This window comes from Calidris pugnax, unplaced genomic scaffold (assembly GCF_001431845.1).
Source record: "Calidris pugnax isolate Ruff unplaced genomic scaffold, ASM143184v1 scaffold273, whole genome shotgun sequence".
Taxonomy (NCBI): Eukaryota; Metazoa; Chordata; class Aves; order Charadriiformes; family Scolopacidae; genus Calidris; species Calidris pugnax.
Window position 1 is genome coordinate 14,659,632 of NW_015094508.1, and position 27,505 is coordinate 14,687,136.

The 27,505-nt window shown below is 42.2% G+C and overlaps 1 protein-coding gene across 4 annotated transcripts in view; it reads right to left on the reverse strand.

The window, feature by feature from the left end:
* The window catches only part of GHR (growth hormone receptor), a 166,241-nt gene that overhangs the window by 102,292 nt on the left and 36,444 nt on the right, over positions 1-27,505 (reverse strand). The window contains exon 1 of one of the 4 annotated variants that reach the window (XM_014965065.1): positions 10,263-10,407. The exons of the other annotated variants lie outside the window; for them this stretch is intronic. The gene's annotated coding sequence lies outside the window, so the exon portion shown is untranslated. Of the gene's footprint in view, positions 1-10,262; positions 10,408-27,505 lie in introns of those variants that run through there. 4 annotated transcript variants of the gene reach the window in all.

The window sequence follows — 27,505 nt, forward strand, 5'->3', positions numbered from 1 at the left end:
TTTCTTTTATTTAGGTAGTCCTTTTCATGTAGACCATCTTGCTTTGAAAGCAATTTACTTGCTGGTTGCCAGCTTTAGAAACAAGACACTGCTTAAAGAAAATTGCAAATTCATTTGCAATTTGACAGAGCTAAATGAAGGAAAAAAAACCCCTTTCTATTTAAATAGATAATTGATCTTTACATGTGGGTCTTCAGTATGAATACACTCAAAGCTTTCATATGTTATATCTACCTTCTGTGCAACTTGAACTTGCTTACTGAAAGGCAGAGATCCATCACCATCTATAGAGACTGGGCTTGTGGTAACCAAATAACTCTAACACAAACTACATGATTTCTTTATTATTGCTCCATCCTCCAAATCACTTCGGAGCAAAACTCAGCAGCTGCAACAGCTACATCGGGGCGCAGTGACCTCTCCTCTCTCTAGATTGCCCTGGGGGGCAGGCACTGGCAGCCCTGGACAGTACGTGGAGACAGCACTTGCATCAGGTACCAGAGAAGGCATCAGGAGCGTATCAGCTTCCACAGCCAGTGTGGCCTACACACAGCATATCAGGACACGGGTCCCAGTAAGGCTTCTCCACAGTATTCCAAGGAGTTTTGACAGGCCTGCTCCAAAAACGTGACTGATTTCAGATATTTTCCCACTGTGAACTCATGCTGATGAATACAGCTCACACTTAATGCACCCATGATGGTTTAAGGAGCATCCTGTTAAATGTAAGATATATCAATTTTTTTTACATATAAATGCTATGTATGCATGTTCTATCAGTAGTAGTAGTAACTGGCATATATGCAGAAAAGCAATTATAGACTCAAAAGTTCAGGTACTGCAATCCTGGACCATTAAAGGAATGTGTCAAGATTTTTAGTTTGGATTCTATTTTATTTTCAATGTAAGTTGGACCACCACGAATCTTCTGAGGAAACTGCTATGTATTTAGAAGCTTTTGAATTCAGTTATGATCTATCACTCCAGATGTAAGTACTGCCCAGTGGCCCAGTGACACAGTGCTGGTAATCAAAAGCTGAAGCGATGCAAGCAGTAAGTATTCTGATGTGAACGTGTTGCTGCATCGAGAGCCAAAACTACAGCACAGCACCAAAGCAGGCACACGACTCGGAGGGCCTCGCTGTCAGATATGATGTTCTGGGAAAGCAGACCTTGATAAGACTGAATTGTGACAGTTAGATATTAATTATGTTACTGAGAGAGATTTCCTAGTGGTTTGATACTATAAGAAATCAATTAGGCAATACAATAAGCACAAGAAAAGAAAAATAAGAACCTTGGGTGATGTCTCTGTTGGAAAGCCATTAAAACAGCAGTTTTGTATGATTACAAAATTGTTGTATAACAGCTTACAAAGCTACAGGTAAGTTTCTAGGTTACTATAAAAAAGGAGCTTCTTGGATCATAATCCCATTCTTTACAAGTCCTATGCAAATGGCAATACTTTGTAAAAGCATGCTGAGCTATGTCTCATCATTATATAGGAAAGCATGTTTCGAGTGCAAGACATTGGAGATTGCCGTAACAAGAATCTACACAGGACTTTATAAACTTGGAATTTTTAACTTATCAAGAGTGTAGATGGGATCAAGAAATTGCAAAACCAGGATGGAAATTAGAAATTAGGTATTAGGTGAAAATGCCTAGACAATCACAACACGCTATAACAGAAGCCAACTCCTTCTGTAATACCTCCCTCAGTATTCTAACCCTAGTATTAAGTACATGAGCAAGAGACACCAAGCTGCTCCACAGATGCTTCTGCAGTATTAGTGACCCTATTTAGCTGTGCCGCACCTCCAGGTTTAGGCAAGAACAAAAAAATTCAGAAGCCAAATTATGCATCAATGGAGGTATAATTTTTTTCTTATCTCTTGCAGCTGACTGTGAGAAATGGGACCTAACAGTGATCAGCTCATTTAGTGAACACTGAGTTAAATAAATTCAACATAGACATTTGCAGTATATGCAAAAAGCTAATTTTCTTTTGGTGCTTTCTTATGGATACCAGGAAATCAAGAACTCTCAGGTTCAACTATTTGCTGTCACGATGTCACTGGAAATCCCCAGATTTTCCTATTTAAATTCAACATTTGTAAAATGAAGGGCCATGGTACTCAATCTGATTTTTTAAATTTAGCAAAAAAAATTCAGCAGGCACATCTGGATCCAAGTTTCATGTAGAGAAAGTTCTTACAGCAAACCTTTGAAAAACAGTAAATGAAATTTAAATAAAAGGGGGGGCCACACAGAGAATTAATAAGAGTATTAGGCAAGTGTACTCCAATTACCTAGTTTCTAAATATAAACCCCCATTTTTTCAGTGTACTCTATGACAGTGTTGATTGGGCGACATCAGCAGTACAAACTGATACCACCACCCCCACACGCCTCCACTCCAGGTCCCTGCCCCACAGATTAAACCACATATGATGATTCAGAAAAGATTTAGAGGAAGGAAGATCCTCAGTATTCAATGGTGCATTGGCAAGTGGACTATCTGTACAGAAATCCACATCAGAGCCTCCATCACACAGAACGGCAGCAGCAGCAAAAGTTTTCTTGTCTCTCCAGGCTTTCTTGCTGTTAGTCCCTGCTTTAAGGATGGAGCCACACACCCTCAAAAGTCAAAAAACGTAGCAGGACTTTTGCTTCGTGAAACAAATCGAAATTGAAATGCTGTTTTCTGCTACTCAAACTAGACCTTCACCAAGTCAAGACTTTCCTTCTGTTCAAAATCCTTGGTCAATTTGGCCTTAGCATCCATCTGGATATTCCTTCCTCCATCACTGGCACTCACAATGATTGCTGCTCTTCACTCTTAAAACATCAGATACCTTTATCAGGGAACCTTTATCAGGGAGTGAGTAAGATCATAGGCCAAGGGGTAATGGTTTTAAACTGAACGAGGGGAGATTTAGATTAGGTACTAGAAAGAAATTCTTTACTGTGAGAACTGGAATAGCCTGCCCAGAGAAGTTGTGGATGCCCCATCTCTGGAAGTGTCCAAAACCAGGCTGGATGGGGCTTTGAGCAGCCTGGTCTAGTAGTAGGTGTCCCTGGTCATGGCAGGGGGGTTGGAACCAGATGATATTTAAGGTCCCTTCCAGCCTGAACCATTCTGTGATTCTATGACCAGTATCACATGTCCCCATCTGGGCTGGGTCTAAACAGTGCACGGGAATGCTCCCAGGCACATTGTCCCTGAAAGAGCTTTTATCCAGTTCCCATAAAGTTTGGTTATCTCCAGAGCTAAACCATGACGCCTGGTGGACCCCCAGTATGGGTCAAAAAAACCCACAGCTAAAACCCCCATTCTTAAGCATGCCTTAAGAGCAAAATATTTTGACTGTAAAGAGGTGGGCCATTCTGCACCAGCTGGTCCTAGTGCCAGGAACAGTCCCAGGCACGCATGCTTAAAGTACCAATACTTAGCTCCCAAGCAGCCATTTCCACCTGCTGGAGACACCAATCTCAAAGGGATGCTTCAATGTCCCTTTTTACGGGACTGTGGTACGACAGCAGGAATGCTGCAGCCATGCTTTCCCTCTCCCAGCCCTCACTCCCAATACGACAAAATCAATCATTCAAGGAGGCTCCCATACAGAAACAACAAAAGAATGACAACCAAGAGCTAGTGTTCAGCAAAAGCACTTGTTGAAAATACTCCTGGCATGGCAGGATGGCATGTACTGGGCAAGTACTCCCTGACCCTGCTTAAAATTAGCACTGTCCTACGGCGCTGTCAAGAGTGCAGTGAGGATCCTAGTAAAGTTGCAGGGAATTGCAGTGTGGAAGAAAGAATAATAACTTTTAACATATTGAGAAAAATGCACATTTCTCTACAAGTTTTGAATACTGTCAGTCACACCATCCGTCACTCCATTTTCAGCAAAGACGCCGTTATTAATAAACAGAAACTATTAGCAAAGACAAAAACTGGGGAGGTCCATAAGAGGGCATGGTGGGAACAACAGACAACAGAATATGCAGAATGCAAAATTTTGAGAATGAAAGAAATTACAGGCCTTTTAACAGTCTATGAAATCCCTAAGTTCAACACTCTGTTTACAATACTACTGGATGTTCAAAAGAGCTACAAAATACTTATAATTTTCTATTATATTTAAAGTATTTTTCTGTAAAGGAGGGGATTTTTTATTAATCACATTTCTCACCAAAATATTCCACACTAATATATGAGTCTGTAGCAATAGCTGGGAAAGAAATGCTTAATAATGGTTATTATTTGTACAGAGCAATGGTAAAATAGAAATGCATTGTGTAATTTGTTCTAGTGGTTTTATGACTACATATGCCAGGACAAGACTTTTATACTATATTGATATTTAATTTTTAATGGACCGGCTGTGGGCTGAATTATTTTATTGCGCTCCTTGTCTCGTAGAACATTTACAATTCCATTGGTTGGATTAGTCACTTGTAAAGCACATGTTGAGCTATAAATTTTGAACCACTTTAATCTCAGGTCCATTTCAGACCCAGGACTGACAGATTATTTCAACTAACTGATAAACTTGTAACAAAGGATTCAGAGTACAATTGTTCTGCCAAAATAAAGCTCAGACTCAGGCAGTGAATAAGGGCACAAACCAGCCTCCATGGCAGACAAACAACCCCTTCGTAAGGGGACACATTGAAATCAGAATCTAGTTCACTAAAAAATGTTACTTAAATTTAAGTTGCACCAACTAGCATTTCTTGTGAAATTGTAGAGCCATGTTTCCTTTTTGTGTTTGTCTCCCTGTTGGTGTAGTGCTAAAGAAAACTGTGCTAGACATACTAAAAATGATAATAAAATTCAGTCAGAAGCACAAAGGAAAACAACACCCTGCAATAAAGACAGAACAATAATTATTTATTAATTACATCTTTATTAAGAATCAACAATTAATATTTTTTCATGCATTCTTTTAGGAATTACCATTTTTCAGATTATTTGTAACAAATCTTGTCCTCCACTGAGGATTCGTAGAGTGTCTAGTGCAAGTGATATAAAACAGTAACTACACCACTTTTGAAATAAAAATACACAAAGGGAAAACAAAAAGACATAGCCCTTCAAAAGCTGATTACTTTCCGACCGCTAAGTAGTTCAGCACTAAGAATCCAGCTGCTGAAATGTACGCAAAGGGAGACAGGGAACAGAAAAACATGAGGTGAGTGTCACCGCTGGATGATTTATGTCTAACATTATCCATTCTCTGATAATGGCAATCAAATCAAACCTCTGACTTCTAAGAGAATACTAAAGACAGATCAAAGCACATCTCCCACCCCTTTTGTACACAGCAGCAGAGCTGGCTAAGGCCTGTACTGTGGGACAAGGGTTCATCACTTGATGTCTGTACAGCACCATGCAAATATAAAGTACTAACAATTCTGAGGACAACAGAGGGGAAAGTCATCTCAGCCTTGCAACTAAACCCCATTTTCTGCACAGGTAAATAAACAATAATTAGTTTACAAAAAACTGATGACAAAGAGAGTTAGGCAAATTCTTTGTCTCTATTTCCAGATAGTCTTGGCCAATCTGGAGAGAATCATAGAATCACCTAGGTTGGAAGGGACCTTTAAGATCATCTAGTCCAACCATAAAAAACAAAACAAAACAAAAGACAAACCCCCTCCAACACCCCAACACTAAACCATATTCCTGAGTACCATCTCAATTCGTCTGTTGAATATCTCCAGGGATGGTGCCTCAACCACTTCTCTGGGCAGCCCATTCCAATGCTTGATAACCCTTTCAGTGAATAAATGTTTCTTAATATCCAACCTGAACCTCCCCTGGTGCAATTTGAGGCCATTTCCTCTTGTCCTGTCGCCTGTGACTTGGGAGAAGGGACCGAGCCTCAACTCTCTACACCCTTCTTTCAGGTAGTTGTAAAGAGTGATAAGGTCTCCCCTCAGCCTCCTCTTCTCCAGGCTGAACAACCCCAGCTCCCTCAGCCTCTCCTCATAAGACTTACTCTCCAGACCCCTCACCAGCTTCGTTGCCCTTCTCTACCTGCTCCAGCACCTCAATGTCTTTTTTCTGGTAAGGGGCCCAAAACTGGACACAGCACTCGAGGTGAGGTCTCACCAGTGCCAAGTACAGGGGGACGATCACCTCTCGGGCCCTACTCACCACCCTGTTCCCGATACAGGCCAGGACACCATTGGCCTTCTTGGCCACCTGGGCACACTGCTGGCTCATGTTCAGCCTGCTGTCGACCAACACCCCCAGGTCCTTTTCTGCCAGGCAGCTCTCCAGCCACTCTGCCCCAGCCTGTAGCGCTGCATGGGGTTGTTGTGACCCAAGTGCAGGACCCGGCACTTGGCCTTATTGAAACTCATCCTGTTGGTCTCAGCCCATCCAGCCAGCCTGTTCAGATCCCTCTGCAGAGCTTCTCTACCCTCCAGCAGGTCGACACTGCCACCCAGCTTGGTGTCGTCTGCGAACTTACTGAGGGTGCACTGGATCCCCTCATCAGATCATTGATAAAGGTGTTAAAGAGAATGGGTCCCAGTACCGAGCCCTGTGGGACACCACTCGTGACCGGCCGCCAACTGGATTTGATTCCATTCACCACCACTCTCTGGACCCGGCCCTCCAGCCAGTTTTTAACCCAGTGCAGAGTATTCCCATCTAAGTCATGGGCAGCCAGTTTCTCCAGGAGGATACTGTGGGAGACTGTGTCAAAGGCCTTGCTAAAGTCCAGGTAAACAACATCCACAGCCTTTCCCTCATCCAGCAAGTGGGTCACTTTGTCATAGAAGGAGATCAGGTTTGTCAAGCAGGACCTGCCCCTCGTGAACCTGTGCTGGCTGGGCCTGATCACCTGGGCGTCCTTCATGCGCTGCATAATGGCACTCAGGATGGTCTGTTCCATGGCCTTCCCAGGCACCGAGGTCGAAAAAATTACATTTATTTAATATCCACATAACCGTAACTCCCGGGCCATAATCACATGTAAAATCAAAACCACCAAATACTTTACAAATAAAAAGGCAGGAAAGGGTTTTGAGACTTTAATCTCACTCACTCCATCAAATAAAGAAAAAAATTATTAGAAAATTGAGATTAAATGAATGTTGGTTTTGTTTGTTGTTGTTTGTTTGGTTTTTTAACCAAAATTGATTGCAGCAATCAATAAATAAGTTTCAAAGGACTCCTTTAGTAAAGGCCAGGCCTAGCCAGCAGGTATTACATTAACTGTCATTATCAATTAGGACTCACCGGGAACAGACCTTATTTACAAAGCAGGAGTTCTGGGAATCCACTTGTGTGTTAAAAGAACACCAGTATTGCTCCAGAGCAGTATTAGCAAAGCTAAGTGCTGCTTCATTAAGTGCACTGCACACATTTCTTAATGGAGAGCAACTCTAACAGTCCGATGGAGTTCATCTTCATCATCTTGTGTGGGACATACACAGTCATGTTAGCAATTTCAGAAATAAGACAAAACACTGTTTGTTCATTTTTCTTTTTTTTTTCCTCTTTCCTTAAAAGAAGGCAGGATATCGTAAATAAAGAATTAGTGTAAACTAGATAAACATCCTTCACAGTCACTAAACTTTGTCAGCCTTTAGCACATGTAAATGTAGCAAAGGAAGGAAGGACGTTAAAAGCTGCAGAACATTTCACCTTCTGAACACTACCTCACATCCTCAATCCCATTCAGACATGCATTGATCACTCCACAGTTTACGATGGAAATAGCCAAACACGGGAAACAAAAGAGGACAAATATTTCTAATGAGTCATTTTTCTCTTTCTCAATAACTCCTTCCCCTCCCTTCTCCAAATGCCTCTTCCAGTAGATACAGACAGCAGAAGCACATTTTAATGAAGTCAGCTGTACTTTCCAAAAGGTTGTCTTGTGATATTTCTGTGATTACAAAGCATGCAAGTTACACAAATGCAGAAATATCGCTGCACCACTGCAGCTGCACTCAACGCAAACCTACAAAGGGAGCCTACAAGCTACCAATGCTGACAGCCTCCACAGCAAGAAACCAAACCTCTATTTTGGGTAATCAGGACATGAACGATTTGGTTTTGGGTGCAATAACATGAGTCATAGGTGACAAGGAGATAAACAGCACCATTCCCTGTGAGAGGAAAATGCTGTTAGCCTTTCCATTAAGACATGGAAAAAACATGCAAATAAATGTATCATTCTCTTCAAGGAAGAAAACATCCTAGGTAGTACACTTAAAAAGGCAAAAACCCTTCCACTGCAATCAATTAAACATAATTGTCTCTCTTTTTAACACAGGCCATTTGTCACCAGACTAAAGGCGCCTATAAAATGCAAAGGGCAAAACTGTTTTCTAGCTCGGTGTTCACGGCTTTCCCAGTGATAAGTGGCATTGAGAGCTGGATGGTTAAACTGTTGCTTAAAGGAACAGTAGAAAGAACAGAGAGCAAGATGATTTCTTCACTTTTAAAAGCAGCTTAACTCTGAAATGCTCGGAAATTCCAGTACTTTGGTAAGATTTGGGTAACATCCGACTAATCACGAGCACACTCTTTCGTCCTGAAATAACAATTTAACTGAAAGAATTCTAGTAAGCAAACTGCTGCTTATTTTAACAAGAAAACTCTTTTTTATACATATATAAACAAGTATGACTCAGTCCTACACAGTAGTTTTACTACTAAGAACTTCCTGTCCCTTCCCTGCACTTGAAACAGGCTGTCCAACGCTTCCAAACTAAAACATGCTTCCTTGCCCTTCCTCAGCACTGCGCAGACACGAAACGAGCCCTTTCCAGAGAGATGCATGCCTTCCCATCCTGCACCAGCGATTTTAGCAGTGGATAATGCTCACAAATCTCACTGCAGGCTCGGGACTTAACATGGTGTCCGCATAGAGAAGAGCAACTAATATACAAGGTGTGCATATGTAAATCAGTTTGCTCACAAGCTGAGAAAGAAGATGTAGAGCAAGATGCTGTTTCTATTCTCTTTGTTTTAAGTAGCTGAGGCATTTATACACCAAAGACAGTGAATGGGATTGTATTAAGAAGTTACTTGACTTGCCAAGCTTACCACAGGCATTCAACATTCATGAGGTTGGCTTAAAACTGTATTTAAAAAATGAGCTTTCTTATTTCTTCTGGGGCCTCAGCCTTTAGGATTCACATTTGCAAAATTCTGTAGGCAACAAAGAAGGCTACAAACTTGCATTAAAAGAAAGAGAAAGGCATACCGCACCTCTTTAAAAATTAAATGCTTTCAGGCATTTTATAGCACTATGTGTGAGATTAAATCTTCAGCAAGGTGCTAAATGGACACGGAGGCATACAGGGGGTAAAGAAGACAGAATGAACCTTGTTATATGCATTCACCTATTTTCAGCTCCCCCCTCCAACCCTCTGAAGATAAAATTATCAAGAAATAAGCGGGACCAACCAGAAAAGAAAGGTATATCCCTGAGCAGCCACTTTTTTCGCATTACGGAACTGACAGTGTCCTTTTTAAAAAACCATCCCCTTTATTACAGTCAATTGGCTGTACCAGAAGCTCATACTCATCACCTCTCAAAAAGACACCCGGCTTCCCTCAATTAGCTTGAACATAAAGGGTAACATTGCTTTTGTGTACACTCTTCCCTCCTGCCTGGTTTGCAAATTTTTAATTAAATATAAATAACATTAACTTTCCCTGTGTGATTCATTTAGCAGGTTAAAAAGTTCACTTGAATATACAGTACTCATCTAAGTATCCCATGGTGCACAGTAATTATATGTGCGCTGTCACAATGAAAATGGAATGCAAATTGATTAATGCTGTACAAAGAAAAAACATTTTTTCTCAATACTGAACAGTGCCACATTCAAAGGTTCTGTAAACCAGTCCTTATAATCCTGCACTGTCTTCTGTCCTTCCCATCCCCCCCCAAAACCAAGAAAATAACAATTAAAAGATAAAATAATCCAGCACCTGGACTGGGAGCCCAGCCAAAACAAAGAACCAGGCTGTTCAGTGGGAGCTCACCTTTCAGCACACATGAGGACAAGGTCAACTTTAAAGGAAGAAAGAAGCTGTGATGTCCAAGGGAAGAAGACGGGCTGGAGGACACGGGGGCAAGCTGTGCCAAGGAAGGCGGGTGAAGGTCAGGAGATCACTACTGGTGAGTATTGCCTGCTGCAGCCCCTCCCAGCTTCCACCCCTTCCCACTTGCCCTACAGGCAGAAACTCCCAGCAGAACCCCACAGCCACCTCCTACCTGCCAATCTCCCTGTCTAGGTGTGCACCCCATCCATTCATCGTCTCTGGTGATTCAAATATTCCTGTCCACGGTGCTAAAAAATAAAATCAGCAATGCACAAAATGTCCTAAACCCGTCCCATCCAGCGCTCTCACAGCAAAAGAGAGTGATCACCCTCAGCACAATTTGGAAACTGTGCTCACGTTCGATTTTCCAGGAACAAGCCCTCTGACAGAAAAGGGAATAAACAAGAAAATGTGTACAGGGATCATCCGGAAGTTTAAGGGCAAAACTGTGCTGAGTGAGAGCAACAGCCCTGTGTACCCAAAAGTCAACAACCAGATTCCAAGTATTTTGGAATATGAACTCAGTATTTCTTTGATTAACAAAGTTTACAAACCTGAGTTGATGCCAGAGACAAAGGGAACATTCTCATTTTGCAATAAACCTCAGGGAGAGCAAAAGCTCTTAGAAGGGCTCACCCTCTAGCTGAAGCAAACTAGCCTGCCAGACTAGGAGCTGGATTTGCAAAATTTTGTAAGTAGCAGTTAGGGCCAAAGGGGAAACTATACTGTCAGAAGCTTGGTTTAGCCACCATGCTTATCCCCTTAATCCATAAAAAAAACCACTGCCAGGATCTTTACTGACCAAAAACCAAACAGGACTTTGAATGTTTGCTCTGACGAAGGACAGTGCCAGCTGCAGGGCACCCATGTCACCCTAATCCAGCCATGGGACCTGTCCAGATGGACAGTGAAGCCTGTTACGCCATCCCTAACCTGGAAATAAAGATGGATTTTGTGTATTTCGGTATTTTTCAATCTGAAGCTTCTTCTAACATACATCTATTTTGGGCAGCTTTTAAACAAAAAACCTCACAAACAATTAACTGCAAACAAAAAAAAAAGTTTTCATCCAGGGATTTCCCATGATTCAACACAGTTTTCTCATTGTTTTATGACAAGATTAAATGTCAGAGCGTCATACTCTAACACTGACCAATGCAAGTAAGGAGTAACAGGCCAGATAGCAGTTAAAAAAAAAAAGTGTTTGGGGTAAGCCATTACCTGAATGTGAGTCAATGACAAAATGCCATTGTTCTCAAAGGCACCAGGAATTCTGCAGTGCATTAACAGGAGGAGCACATGCAAGAGGGGTGATTAGCTGCCCCGCTCCTGGCTGTGACCAAACACCACTTTCCAATGCTGTTGCCAAACCAAAGAGTGCGCAGAAGAGGGCCAACGAAGATATGACCAGTGGGGAAAGGTTTAGAGAGCAGCATCTGGCTTACAGAAGAGAGGTGAGACATTGTGGGGAGCAGGAGGAGGGAGGCAAGCCCAAAGCCTTGCAGCCTGGAGAGGCGGCTGCAGAGGAAGCAGTGCTCGGCTCACCACAGCTGCTGGGCTATCATGAGTACCGACTACAGTGAAGAAGGGGTTGGGTTTTTTTTTAAATAATTTTCCATCTAGGTAATTAAGAAACCCAAAACAGCCCTGCAGTGCTGCAGAGCCTCCGCAGACACTGTGGAGCTCACTGGGCAGTGCTCTGGGGTTGTGCTGTCCAGTCCACACAAGAGGTGACAGCTTTCCCATCCACGCCAGACGTTCTTCAAGGACAGGCAGGTGTGTCCACTCAGTACCTACCATGGTACCAGAAGCATTATGTCTACTGTAATCGTTATCCAAGATTTTTATCCTGCACAATCAATAGCTGACATCAGTAAATAATCCTTTATTAAAATTCTGTGTTTCAAGGCATTTTAATATCTTCATGAACATCATAAACCCACTGGCTTCTCCATAAAAGAAAACTGACAGCAGTTAGCCTAACAGCAAAAGACAATTCAGTAACAGATCCTCTTGGTGCAATGAAAAAAAATTCAGCTGGCTCCAATCATACTGATATATAATTCTATAGGAAGACTTAAATTTTTATTTCTTGTCTACTTCTATTCTTTTATGCAATACAAAATAAAAAGTATTTTCATTTATTTGAATACACTTAAATATTTGAACTTATTATTTGAATTTAGTTAAAATTTCCTCTTTTTAGCTGTTTTCAACTCATTAAAATCATGCTTCAGACTGAAAAATTGATTTTAATTTAAGAAGTGCTTAACCAGTCCAGCATTTATAACTTATATAGTCACAGCTACTTCTAAGAGATGAAACCGTTAGTCTGATTCAACCCAAAATTACTAACTAGCTTGGTTTCTTGAAAAATTTGTTTTCATATAAAAATTATTACTTTATTTCATCCAGTCAGAGACAAGCTTATAATGAAAAGCTTACATACTTTATTGCACAGAAGCGAGTAATTATCTTGGCTCTAGATTAAACATTCAAGGATTCCTTCACTGTCATACCTCATCAGGCTACATTCAAAATTCCCTTAGAACATCAGATTTCAGAAAATATTCAGCTATTTTATAACAAGGCACAAAGAAGCAACCAATGTTGGGGAGTGTCAGATTGCAGGGGGCATACAGCCAACAAAAAAAAACATGTTAAAAGCACGTGATCAGCGTGCAGCACAGCCACATGCAACTGCATCTGTTTTGCTTGGCACCATAAATTGTCCTGCCATTCCCCAGTGCCGCCTGCCAGTCCTCCAGGGCAGGTATCTTCATATTTGTTGAGCATAGTTGACTGAATTGCAAACTATGGCTACTGTATTAGCCATAAATTATCGTCACCTGAGGCAAGAGTCTCCGCTCCTGTTTATCTCAGCAGCCAGCACATACCAGGGAAATTCCGCACATACCATTGAAGAGCAGACAGCAAACTGAGGTAGCTGAATGTTAGGCTTATCAAAGTCAGTAGAGTCTTTAGGAAGGTGAAAAATTCAGGTATCTAGTGCAGATACTTAGTATTGCATCAGGTGAGCACATTTAAGGAACTTTAACAAACTTACAATATCACCCAGACAGTTTGGCCACCACCATGAGGTCACCTTTCCCATCTGCTGCTGCTGCAGCTAAATCCTGCCCACCTGGGCCCCACGAAGGTCTGTCTTTGATTGCAATGCCCTGGCTGTGGAGCTCTCGGATCCCTTCACTCTGGATACAGAAGGCTTTGGGTCACACAATGAACATGGGCCACCTTGCAGGTGCCTGAGAGCAGATCCCAACGTTCTCCCTATGCCCGCGGCTGCCTCCAGCCCCATCCCTTCAACAAGGCTGGGAGCAGCTTCGTGCCTGGCCAAAACCTGTGGGCTGCTACCAAAAGGAGCTGACTAGCCCTTCCTGATGGTAGCCCACTGCCCACTGGTAGCCCAAGGTAGCCCACTGCCACGGGCTCCCAACCTCTCCTGCTACCAGGCAGCTGTGGCACCAGTGGAAAACCTGCTGCCAGCCAGGGATGCAGCTCAGGCACCCTACACCATGGCACAGGCTGCAGCCACCACGGCAGAGAAGTGGGAGCCTCCTCAACTAATCAATTTCCCATAAGGATATATTTGCCTTCAGTTCCCAGCCACAGCCTTCAAACATATTTCACCTCTGAATCTATACCCTAAGCAGCCTGTGCATGGACACGTGCCCCACAAAGCTGTGTCACTCTTAATTGCAGGGACTCTGAAGATTGAGCTTCAGACTCGGGAACCGCAGCTCTTTTGGGAGATAACAGGCTTCTGGTACTCCAGCACATTGCCAGGGTAGTCAAGTTGTCTCTTGACAGTTAAGAGAGAACAAAATCCCAATTAAAAAAAAAAAAAAAAAAAAGGAATGCCAGCTGGGAAACTCATTTTTTCACTGATGCAGTTTCTATTTACCACCAGCCTCAGGAGAGTTACTGTAGCTCACTGGTAGTGTATTTCAAGGGTCAAAACTACAAATCTGCTTCTCTGTAAATCTGTGTGTATGAATTCGTGTGTATAATATCTGGTGTGCAAACACCACATTTTCCTTTGGTAGGACATGCCACAGTCGATAGAATACCTGCAGGGAAAAATCATACACTTACACACTCTGAAAATAACCAAATATGCTTGATGACTAGTTTCCAGTTATGAAATGTAACATTGTCATTTTTAAGGACAAAACGGTTAGCAATAATAACAGACAAAGTAAGCTATTCTTTCAGAAAGGAACAAGTTAATATATCCACACATTTATTTCTCCCAATATTTTCCACCTCATGATTTTTATTTTTTTTTTGTTAGCCTAGTTATGAAGGCATTTCAGCTGTGTGTTTAAAAAAAAAAAAATCAAATATATTTTCCTGTCTACAAAAAACCTAGGAACATGCCAGAAAGTAATTAGGAATGACAAGCATATAATGAGATGTGAGCTGCAAGTATTCAGTTTTTAGTCTGGAAAATAAAACACTTAACAACGGATATGGAATGCTTTTGCTCCAGCTCTTTTATGCATAGCTGGCATGACTAATTTGAAAAATAAGAGAACATGTGCCAATCTACTTTTCAGAGATCACACAACAGAGAAATTCAAACAGAGGAAAGAAGATCAGAACAACCACACCAGGTGCCTACATTAACTTTGCAGAGGAAGAACCAGCATATCAGAGGGCCTTGCAGGTAAACCTCCACAAAGAGGCTGGTTTGCATTTGGGGCCTGATTATCTTTGTTTTTTTTTTTCCCCTAAAGAGGAAACTTTTAGCCATTCTGAGATTGGTGAAGAAGCACTCATTTCCTGCAGATAGGTCATCATGTGTCAGGTAGAAATTAAGAATATGTAAGAGGATACTTACAGGTTAAGGGTTTGGTTTTTTTTTATTTATGAAAATAACTTTTAAATAAATTTGATCCCACAATCTGAATTTTCTGAATGGATACTGAATTTTGAGCAAATGTCTAGATTTTTACTATGGTATGGAAAACTTCATACCAGTGACAGGCCTGCTTATTGACACCTTGATGAGAAACTCTCCCTTAAATCTTACCAGAAGCAGAGTTCCTTAGGCTCAGGACACTGATGAACAATGCAGAAAAAATTTATGATGGCAAGAAGTTGTTCTTTTTATCATGCAACTTGGCAGCATTAGGTTATCAAATACATATCTGCCCCAAATAATGCTGGCACTGTATTCCAATTACTTAGCAAAGTAGCTGTGCAGGATATTACTGTCCTGTGCCTCACAAGACAGGCTTGCTGCCAACTGGGTCATACAATAATCAACAAATCAGACTCCAGAAAGGATGCTAGATTCCTCCCAGCAGCACCTACCATTGAAGCAATTACGAATATTTAGTCAGCATAGTGCTGGATTTTCACTTCTTTATTAACGAGCTCCTCAAGGGGGTCTGATGAACTGACAGCTTTAATGGCCCGACTTCATACTCGGCCATGAACCTTTAATTCAAATGTAAACCTTTCAGCTGAGGCTACTGCCAAAGAGAGCGGCTTAAGGAACAGGAATAGTCTGTTTGTAGGTTCCCTGGACTCTTGGGTTGGATACATCATCCGTGAAATACAAGCAGCACCTGGCTTATTACTAATTCCAAGACTGTACAAAAACTAAGAGTACAATACATTCAAAACAACACCCAAACACTCAAGTATTCCCCTGTTCTAAGAGAAAAAAACCACATTAAAATAACAGAACAGCTGTAGTGGTTCTGCTATGGTTTGGAAACCAGTGCCATGAGCGCAGGCTCTGAACGCTCATGTCTGGCTGAGGTCTTTCTGAGCTCACTGCAGAGCCTGCCTCGCAGTCACGGCTGGGGATATGGCCCTGTTCCTAGCCACAAGCTGCCTATCGCTTCCAGGAGCTACTGCTTGGGAAATGCAGACCAAATCTTTCACTCCCATCCTACACTCTCTGCTACAATCCCTCTTTCACAGCTACGTTAAACTCCCAAACAAGAGATGCTGTATGCATTCCCAGAGCTAACAGGATAGGTGAGAAACACATTCCTCATACATATCTTTTCTACCTGCTTGCTTGTCATTCAAACTGTAGGGCAGTCCACAGGGTATTAATAAGCCCCTACAACTGGGCTGATAATTGACCTTAAGTAATTTCAGAAAACTAATCCCCCCAGTGGTGGCTGCTGTTCTGTCTCATTCAGCATCAGCATCTGGCAACAAGTGATTCCTCTGAGTAATCTTGGCAAAACTTGGAGAGATTGTTTTGAATTTCCTTCACAACTACTCAATGCCCGACTGTATTAACAGCTGAAGATGAAACATTACTGTTGTGGGTCTTCTTGATCCATGATAATTGTGGCACTTCTTTACCATTTCAACATTTGCTTAAATTTATTACAATTAAATAACTGTGTTCCACACAGTGATTTGCTGGTAATAAGGGGAAGAAAAGCACCCAGCATTTAATGACCATGGATACATCTTTGAGCCAAACAACGGCCACAAATACTAATACTACATAAAATACACCCAAAGTTTTTAATGCCATCTGCAGAAAGTTCCCTACCTACAGCCCAGTAAGGTCCCATGTCCTGCCTCAGAAAGGAGTCACCAGGATGGTTTTGAAAGCATCGTCCCTCACCTGCCAGACACACATAGGTCTGCAAAAAAAAAGTCGAGGGTTCTGTTTGTTTTTACTGTTTTGAATGACAAAGCAACAAAATAAATGGCATTAGTCCTTTTCTGTACTAACTGAAGTGCTCTGCTAAGACAAAGACAAAGGAATGAATAGTAAGAGCAGTAGGGGTCAAAAGTCAAGGCCCAAAGCCAGAGCTGCTGGTAAGCAACTATTTATAATGTAGAACATCCAAAAAGGTTCGTGCTGTTCACTTAGAAATACGCACCGCCCCATCCTTGATGTACTGTGTTATAATTACTGTCAACTCTTCATGTATCAGTCTCTTAATGCATCCCAGAAAGCTTATGCTAAGTAAAGAACCAATGCTAGCCTGTTCAATGTGCTTTCTGTGCTTCTTTGTTGTTGCTTTTCAAGTGTCTCAATTCCTCCTGTATTGTGTGATTATAGCACCCACAAATCATTACCAGCCAGCTGCGTTATGAACTGCACAAACAGAACAAAATATAGATTAACACTCATCTTACCCCAGAAGTTGCTTTACTTCTGTCCAGTAACTGCCATAATGAATACGGTTGCCTGTTCAGGCTTCCTCCTGGTCTCTATCAGCTAGTTTCTACCTCCACTGGTGCCATGCTTCCACCAGCTTTTGCAGCATTGTTCTCTTAGGGACACTCAACACGTGGGCTTTATCATCTGCTGCCTCTCCCGTACCAGTGTCAGAGAAAACCCATTGCTGAGCTCACATACATCAGCACACACTCAGAAAGACTTCAGTTTCTGCTCAGCAGCCACCCAGGGAGAGGGGCCGGAGAGGAAGGGGGGGATGGCACACAGGCAGCGGGGCTCACAGGCTGCCGAATGGGCAAATGAAGCCCCGGCTGCCGTCTCCTCCAGCCAAGCACAGCTCAGCACTTTCCCCGAGCTGGCTTCAATCTGCGTTGTCTGGAAGGGCTCCACAAGCCACAGCTCGTTGTGAACAACTGCTCTGCTTCTGACCGGCAACATTAATAACATTTTTTAAGAGCACCTATCCATATTGTTAAGGTAGGGAGTAATCAGGGCATCTGGAAAATACCAGTCTACTAGGACACAAAGCAACACCACAAACACAGGGTTTTGCTGGTGCCCACCAGGGCCACCCTGCCAAAGCACTTTGACGTGGCAAGAGATAAAGATTGCTCATTCGTCCTGTAAAAGAAGCTGTTGTCAGTCCTTCCATACTTTCCCTAAGCCACACAATTCAGAAAATCCTACCCAAAACTGAAAGCCAGTTTTCAGTCAGAAGAGCTGGAATAAAGCAAAGGAAGTAACTCCGCTAGGTCTATTAGAGATAACATGTCTATTAGAGAGGCTCAACATGGACTGTATACAATAAAGAAAAACACCGTTCAATAATCTGGATGCATTTTCCTTCTTTATGGATTGCTCCGTTGAAGATCTGCTGAAATTAGACGATACGTCCAGTAACCTGTGCATCACCATTCTGGTATTTGGCTTTGTCAATTATTTAATATGACTACTTAAAAACAGTCAGAAGAAAATAAAGAAGCCTTTGGAAGTAATCTGCCGCCTCCTCCCTCATGGCCAGTATTGACACTGACACAGCAGAGTTTGAGCGTTCCTCCCTCCCCTCTCTCTCTGCCCCTTACTCTGCTCCCCAGCTGCCCGGCTGGCTCATGGTAACTTTTCCACAGAGTAAGAGTCAATAACTCTAATGAATGTCACCCCAGTAGGTCACAGAGGCTTTCAACCCAGCCACCCTATGAAAAATGACAACACCAAGGAGTTCATATATACTGCAATATAAACACAAGAAATTTCTAAAAAGGTTTGTCCCCTGCTTTCAAGTGTTTAAGGGTTCAAAATTAAATGAAAAAAATATTACATGCCTAAGCCTATTTAACTCTTGCTCTCAGTTGAGCAAAGGTTATTGGCATGTGGCTCCAGGGGCAGGGGAACCCGGACACCCTCAACAGGGCAAGTGAAAAGCTCTAAGAACAGAGAGCTGTGTGACCTGAGGATCCAGAAGCGACAGCTGAGGTCGCTGCTCTGCAGTACTGCTCAATATCTGAATGGGACAAATGTACTTCTCGTGCCAGTTTTCATGATATCTGGTGTCTGAGATGTAGAGGGTAGGAGGGATGACTCTTCTTTTGCCCATAAGGGCACACTTTTGCCTCACACGAACAGGATTACCTGATCTTGTCAGCTCAGGCTCCTTGGAAGGAACCTTTAAAAATCAGTTTAAATAATCCAGACAAATAAATAACTAGTGATAGATACCTTTTCTGTTTCAGCCCGAACAACAAATGCTGCCAGACATTTTTATTGACATATTACATTTTTTTTCACATTAGTATCAGTAAATAAAACAAAAACTGCAATATAAACAAACAGTATGTGTACCAACTACTTACATGTAAAATGAGTTGGTGAAAGACATCAGCTGTTTGATGCAAAAATACCCTCTTTCTGTTCCCTGTATTTTTTTTACGAGGTGTTGCATTGACAGGCTCAATGCAATACTACACTCAACAAAACACTACAGCCAATAAACCATTTGGAAAGCATAGCAACACAAGCCTCTGGCAAAATGAGTCCTACACTACCAAAAACATTTCTCCTCCTACCAAAGCTCTACCCATAAAGTGGTATAATCTTTACAGTAACAGAAAAATAAAATCTTTAAGAAAATCAGTATGAAAATACACTTCTGGGTGCAATTCAAGTTACATTTGAATTTTTAAATCACTTTGAAGGCTACGGGTTTTTTACTGGGTTTTAGTCCAGCCATCTCAAACATTCTTAAACTTCCCATTTTACTTAGTCTTAAACTTGTCCTTTTGATTGCTGGCCACATAACGTTCAGTTTTCTCCTTGTGTCAGTGGAACCAAACAGTTCAGAGCCTATCACCTCAGTCTTTCCAATATAACCCAACTGTTCCCCAGGCCTTCATGTCCTGTCTTTCTCCTTAAGTATACTGCATTTTGTTTCAGAAATTATCTACAATCTGTATTCAGTCCCTGGCTCTTGATTCCTCACACTGTAAGACCTCCTCTCCTTTTCTGCATGATTTAGCAAACTGAAATACCTGTAGAACATGTTCACCCACTGTGGAAAACTTCTTCCCTCTTCTACTCTGAGATCTCCTGTGGTTAACCAAACTCTGAGGTTCCTTAGGCTTCAAATAACATGGAAATGATAGGCCAAAATTCTTTGAAAAAAGAACTATATCTGAAATTCATACCTCGGCACACAAAACTATGATTCTACATGACTCTGTATGACTGTGACCACAGAAGCTTCTGCATGAAAACTTCTCCTATATTGTTCAATGACAATGTGAACAATTAGTCAGGAGAAGTCTCTCTTCAAAAATCCTGTGTTCTTTTTGATGGATGGACTTTTTATTCCCATTGGACCCATAAAGCTCCCTTGGGCTCTTACACAGAGAGCCTTCTGCCTGCAGCAGCAGAATGGGAGAGGAAAAGGGACCTGCAATGATTTTCACAATACTTTTGATTACTTTAATAAAACATGAACTTTTCTATAATTGGAAAAAAGCAATAGAACAGGCTACAACAAATCCACGGGTACAACAGCAAACAGCATTACTTTTTCCTCTCATGGCATTAAGTGCATTCATATATGCCACAAGCTGGAGGCAGGCTCTACACAGTTAAACACAATAAGCCTGAAAAATCAATGATGTATAAAGCATCTTCATGCAAGCATCCTTGCCCCGATGCGAGTCAGGCAGGCCACTCACACTACTGAATCAGGTGAACATGACCCTCCATTAGCATCTCTCTCGGCATCCCTGTGGTCAGCCAAAGCCTTAGGAACGATCAAGGAGTATCCCCCGTAGTTAACACGCTTGTGTGCGCCTTGTGGTGGATAAATTACATGCCACTGATAAAAGCATGTCTGGACCCAGTGCAATCAAAGAAATTCATTCTCTCAAAGCGACCTATTATTCCAATGAAATTAGCTATTCAAGCAAAACACCTAAGAACCAGCAGCAATGAGACACAGACTGCTTTACAACAGCGACTGCTTTTTCTGAAATGGATTCTGAACTGATAGGCACTTATGAAATGTACCTTAGCGGCAGAAGATACCAGAGCTCATCACACGGTCCCACAAAAATAGCCCTCGTGGCAGGGAGGCGGAGGGGACGTTTTCTCCCTGTCCCAGGCTGCAGTCCCTCCGTGCCGTACACGCTGTCCTGCGGAGCCCATCTGGCCGGCGTACAGGAGGCCAGCAGCGCCCGTATCACGTAACAAGCCTCTCTCCGGTGCGGTGCAGCGTCCGCTACCACCACCCACCCAGCACGTGCAGACCCAGAGACCCACTGCTGCTCTCCAAAGGTCAGAAATCACAGCTGAAGAGCCCCAGGTGCTGCCTCACACACTCTCTCCGTGATGCTGTTGCAGTAACGTTGCCGCCATGAGTAGGAACAGTTCATCCGCGTGTGCCGGACCAGCAGGCTGGCGGTGGCCAGCTTATGGAAAAAGCACAAGTCCAGTCAGAAAAGTTTTAGCTGCGTGTGTTTCAGTTACATGTGCAGATGAGCCAAAAAGGGCGAACGGATTCAAGAAAAAAGAGCAGGGCTTCCTGCTGCAAATCATTCCTTCCTGTGGCTCAACCCAGTGCAGCAAGAATGGCCCTAGTACATTCCCAACAAAAGCCAGGACTTGACCTGGAAGACGAAAGCCCCAGCATAAGGACAGCTCACTGGGCTTGATCTACACATGCTGTGAAGCACAGAGTCCTGCCAGAGGAGCCAGGACCCGAGGAAATGGTCTGAAGTTGCAGCAGGGGAGGTTCAGATTAGGTATTAGGAAGAATTACTGTACTAAGAGAGTGGTCAGGCACTGGAACAGCCTGCCCAGGGAGGTGGTGGAGTCACCATCCGTGGAGGCATTTAAAAAACATGTAGACGTGGCATTTCAGGGCACGTTCTAGCGTTCAGGATTGTTGGTTGGTTTTTTTTTTTTTGTGTGTGTGTGTGTATGGTTGTACTCGATCTCAAAGGTCCCTTCCAACCATGAGGATTCTGTGATTCTGCTCGGGGAGTCCTGACCACCCTGTATTCTCTCCTCTTTACTTAACATCCGACTTAGACCTTAGAGATGCTCTGTGCCCAAATTCAAACTGTCACAGTCATTACAAAAATGATGGTTTTCTTGGAGGTTTATTTGTAAGCAGAAGTTCCATATTGTTCCCCAGTCATACTTTACTAGGCTCAGCTATAAAAGTAGTCAAAGCCAAGATAGAGCAGTTAATTTCATGGAATAGCTTTTCTGTTCTCAATCCTCATTCTAGACCTTCCTTAGTCTAGGCAGAACAGATAAAACCTGGTCCCAAATGTAATCACCATCAGTCCTCTTAAACTCATGCGACGCAAGGGACAAGAACCACCATCTAGAAGGAATGCTGCTTTCTTTTCACTCACTTTTTTACAACACCACATAAAGCCACTAGTCAAAACACCAAACAGTTCAAGCCTTTTCTTGGATAAAACCAGTATACAAGGCATCACTCAATATAAACCAAAGTAGGTTCATAATACAGTTCTTGAGAAAATTTAATAAGCATTTGGTACCAAATTCAAAGAATATTTGCAGTCATGCAGTAAAGGAGAGTGTGCTGCACCAATTCATTCTCAAGGTAATACTGACAGACATTCCTATGTGTGTGTGAAAAAGGCAGGCAAAAAAAAAAAAAAGTGAAATATAGCAGAAATTGGGCTGCTAGCTGAAGATTTTTTGAGCAGCTGGGAATAAGGCACGTAGTTTGTGAAGTGAAGCAAAAACTGACAAGCACGCTTATTCCACCGAGACAGCTGAAAATAAAATTAGTTGGTTCTTTCAGTCTTTCTCCTGGACCACAGGCTCTCTTTCATGGTCAGACTATCACTACCTGACCCCCAAACTTCAGCAAGTACAAAAAGAGTTGTTTGATTATGTCAATAAGTTTACAGAAGTGAACCACAGCCTGATTAAAACCCATAGCTGTTGTGTATTGGTCAGGCACACAGACATCTGATGACAGTAGCACAAGCAGGGTTTCTATCTACATGGTACCATCAATGCATCCTAGACATCTACTGGAATATGGAGCCAGCCCACTGGGATTTGAACAAACCCAGCATTTTATAGGCACAGCAGATTTTCGAGGCTAGAAACAGCCACTGGGTGTTTCTACCTGGAGAAAAAGAGGCAAAAATACCTCTGTTCTCCTCAAAGTCTAGGCTGGCCAGATCTGAACCAGCAACACTGCAAAAGGTGGAGTACTGAGTGACTGTATCAGGACCAAAGTGCCATGACAACCTAGGGTGCAAGCCAAAAGCCAGTGAGCACAGCACTGGAACAGCTCCTGATAACAGGTCAGGATTTGATTTTTCTCCTGCTGAAGGGCCAAGTTTTACAAATCTCATTTTCTCTTGAGGCAGTAAAACTTTAAACTCAATTTAAGCGCTTGAATGATGCAACATGACGGTTGTTGTTAATGACCTAGCTCTTTCCAACTGCCCCTCAGAGCTGTTGACAAACCTGTATTGCACAAAATTACTCTGTAGAGCATCTGAAATATTACTTTATGTTTGGACTGACTATTTATGAACAGAGTTTCATGACTGTAATGGATTTATGACAGCATTTAAACAGCTTTTAAATTTCTAAATGTTAATCATCTCCATCCCTATTATTGACCAGTGTTTAAATGGTACTCAAATGCAACTGATTATTCATATTTACGTCTTCAAATATCATCTTTGTTCTAGGATTATGAGCAGTAAGCTTATTAAGTGATCAGAGACAGAAATCTTCTGCCTTAATGAGTGTAAAGCCGGTGAAGCATCTTCTCTTTGCACATTCTGAGCTCAGTTTCCCACGTTATGCACCCACCCCAAGTACAGGCCTAGCAGGTCTAGCACTGTGATACCCTAATGCTGTCTCTCTATAAATGGCTACGGAAAAGGAGAGACAGGAAAGCACAACTCCATCCACACCAGAAGAACGGGTGTTGTGTTTACTCTCTTAACGCAGAAAGCCTAAAATTTTCTGCCAAGTCTACCAGAGCTCCATATCCTCCCATCAGTGTTCCCCAAGCAGAGTTCGTTGGCTCCACCACATCTCCAGCATCTTCTGTGCAGCCCTGTATGACCTTCCCCCCTACATGACCAGGATCCCGATCCAGTGGATCCCTTCCACAAAACATAACCACTAGTTTGGACACGTAGCAGGACAAAAGATGATGTTGCAGACTGTATCACTACAAATAGGAGTATCTTAGTAATTCAAAGTTATAAAACTGAGCATGATTTAGAAGATACAGATGTTAGCATCATGGTCAGTGGATTTTTTTGGAAAGTCAAAAAAAAAGACAAACATAAATGTTATTAGCATGATAAGTATGAATAGTATGACCAATGGAGCTTTAAAGCTCCTAAATGCTCGATTACTGCCGTAATCCTTCAGCTGCTGACTACGTGGATAACAAATAAAGTGGGACAACATCACACCTGAAAATTTACTGTGAACCGAGTGCCTGTGCGTGTGCATCCACACATTTAATACATGTATCTCATGCATCAGTGACTACCACTGCTTGAAGGAGAATATTGGGCAAAGGTGTTTCCCAGCAATTATTCCTTCAGTAAAAATGGTTTTAATTGTCCCTTACATCATGACACTGTACCTCTGAGATGCTCAGCAAACAGTTAAAAACATTACCTTGTTTATGTAAGGCATTAAGTCTCATCCTACTGCAAACCACCCTGCGACTACAAAGCACTTCTGAAGTTTATATTAATTAATAAAAAAACAAAGCTTCTAGTGATGACTTTCTTTTCAGTAGAATACCTGTTTTCTAAAGGTTAATAAAATACCACACTTCAATGTAATTTCATTTCATAATCTGCAGTAAATGTGATACATACAACATCCACCTCTGTGAGGAAACAGCCTTTACACTTTACTGGGAGAAATTGTTTCTCATACATTGAGAACCAGCTCTTTGGTAAGAGGATGCTTGTTAATTCCCTCACAAATTAAAATGATGTGTATACAAACACCCACCTCATACAATGAACTTAAACTGGGAATCATATACAATAAAGATTTCCCTTGTGATAAACAATTTGAGCACAAACTGTTCCTTCAAGTCCTGACATAAATCTGTTCCTGCCAAGCTAGTATCTCGTTGCGTCAGCCTTTCCCCTTCGCCACAACTGTAGTGGCAGCCACGCCACCTCTCTGCCTGCTTTCCTCACACTGCCCTCTTCCCCCAACTACCATCCCAACTCCGCTGGGGCAAAGATTTGTCTTTTCATCAGATAAATACTTGGTGAAAAAATAAGGAAGATCTTTTTAGTTAAAAGGAACCCGACCCTTAAGCGAACCCATCGTTTAGGGACTCCCATGTGGACTAATTGGACTCATTATTGCACTGCTGGTACCTCTTATTTTCCTTTTCTCACCAACAATATCCCCTCTTCTTGTTATTCATATGATTTTTATTTATTTAGAAGGCTTTGAAAATGTTTTGACACCTTCCTTAAGCTTGTAAGAGCTTCAACTGGGTTGACTGCAAGTGCTGTTGTGTCTGATAAAACATTTTTTTTTAAAAAATCAGACCAAAACCATAAAAATCAAAGCATCTCTGCCCACATTGCTTTCTCAATGACAAATATTCATAGCTTTTTTTTGTCCGTGGAAATCTGGTATTTCAAGTAAGATACACAAAGTTATATTTATTCAGCTCGGTACTCCCATTACTAGCGCAAGATAAATACAAACTTTGACGAAAAGAAACAATTTCTACAGGGAAAGGAAGCTTCATTCCATAGGAGCAAGGCCTACCTCTAGTTTATATACTCATTGACAGCAACATATATATAGTCAAGGGAAAGAGACCCCGTGAGTGAAAGCTATACCCTAAAAGGACCAATATATGTAACACTTCTTCAGCGCCCAGATCATGGGAAAGAAAGGTACCAACCCAGAAATAGGGGAATTGCCATCAAAGATTTATTTGAATTTTCCCTGCTAGTAACAGGCACAAGAGGTCACACACAGTACTACACACACATGCTACCTCAGTTCATAAAAATGTGCAGAATCAGGCTCCGTACATCTCCCCAACACACCCAGAGTGGCACAGACACCCAAGCGCTCTCTGGGAGCAGCGCTGCTGCGCTGCATGAAACACCACCTCCATAAAAAGGGGCTGCAGAGCCCCCCAGTTTATGTATCTGCAGGGTGCTGCACTGTGCTGTGCAGATGCATCAGCACTGGGAGACCACGAACTGGCCTGTGGAAATGAAAGCAATGCTTGACCATACTCGGAGAACTTGTCTCCAAAAAACTTGTGTGGGGGGGTATCTCTGACTGCTTTATACATTAGAGTGAGTTTCAGCAGTTACTTTCATATATTTAATGAAAGTACCACTAAAGTTTATTGGCAATTTTAGAAATTACTCCTCCGAAACATTGCAAGCTGTCTTGTTTGTCAATCCTTTATAATTACTGAAATATGCTAACGTCCTGAATTAACACGGCAAGCAGCAATTCTGGTAACGCAAGCCTGAGATGTGGTGGAGATGAAAGTCACCACATTCCTATTTAAACATTTCAGGCTGTCTGAATAACTTTCAGTAATACTTATATTTATCGCTTAGAGCCACAAAACATCTCAATTGCAATCTACTCTAATCTCAATATTTAAATTAGCATCTTTAAATAAACTCTGGTATTTAGATAAATCTTACCAAATGTCCTTATATTGATTCTGTTCCCCACTGATGTAAGCAACCAAGTCTATGCTACAGCTAAGAGTCTTTCAGATTTAAGTTAAGCACCTCTTTACCTGATAAATAACTTCTTTTTTCCTATCAGTAAACACTTGATTAAAGCATTTTTAAAATGGGATCCAACTCAAGGGGTGCGCTACAGTTTTTTTTTTTTAATTGCTTCACTCTAATTTCTGATTTAACGACAAACAGAAAGATGACCAGGTGTGTGTCTACTGTATTGCTGCATGAGGAGAGAAGCGCAGCTGTGACTGAATACAATAAGTTAATAATACACTACATTCTGAACAATATATACACTACTGCAAAAATGAGTAACTAATGCACATCCACACACTTGATCTCTAGAATTAGCCCCGTGAGAGTCTGCAACAAATATCACTGAAGATGTTACTGTGAGAAAACACGAGTTATTCCTCTGCAATAACACCCTCTGTTTTGTACACTTCTGCTCAGAGTGTTTGCAGTTTTTGTTTTTAAAAATATCCTTTCCAGGGCTTTTCCCGTGCCATACTTACAACAGACTGCACACCAAGAAATGCTATCAATTCTAGGTGGAATGAGAAGGTGTTGCCTTTTTTCTTTTTAAATAAAAAAAAAAGGGGGGGGTAGGGAGAAGTAAATTGTAAAAACTGGAATAAAGCACACCGAAGGGACACTCCGCTTCGGTCCCCCGCAGCAGGGCGGACCGAGACGGCTCCTCCGCTGCTCTCCCTCTGCTTTTTAAATCCGAGTCCACGCAGGAACGAAGGTGTCTCCGCAGAACACTGTTTCTCCATACCTCCACAGCCTCCAAAGCTCCCCCCGCTTCCCACCCCCGGCATCCCCCTCCATCACCCGCAACACCCGGGCTCACAGCACTTGTCGCCCCCCCGCCTTCCCCCCCGCCAGCCGCCCACCCGCGGCTCAGTGCCACGGCCACGGCCCGGCTCCGCCGGAGCTGCGGAGCGAGGAAGCGGCGGGGGCGCCGCCCGC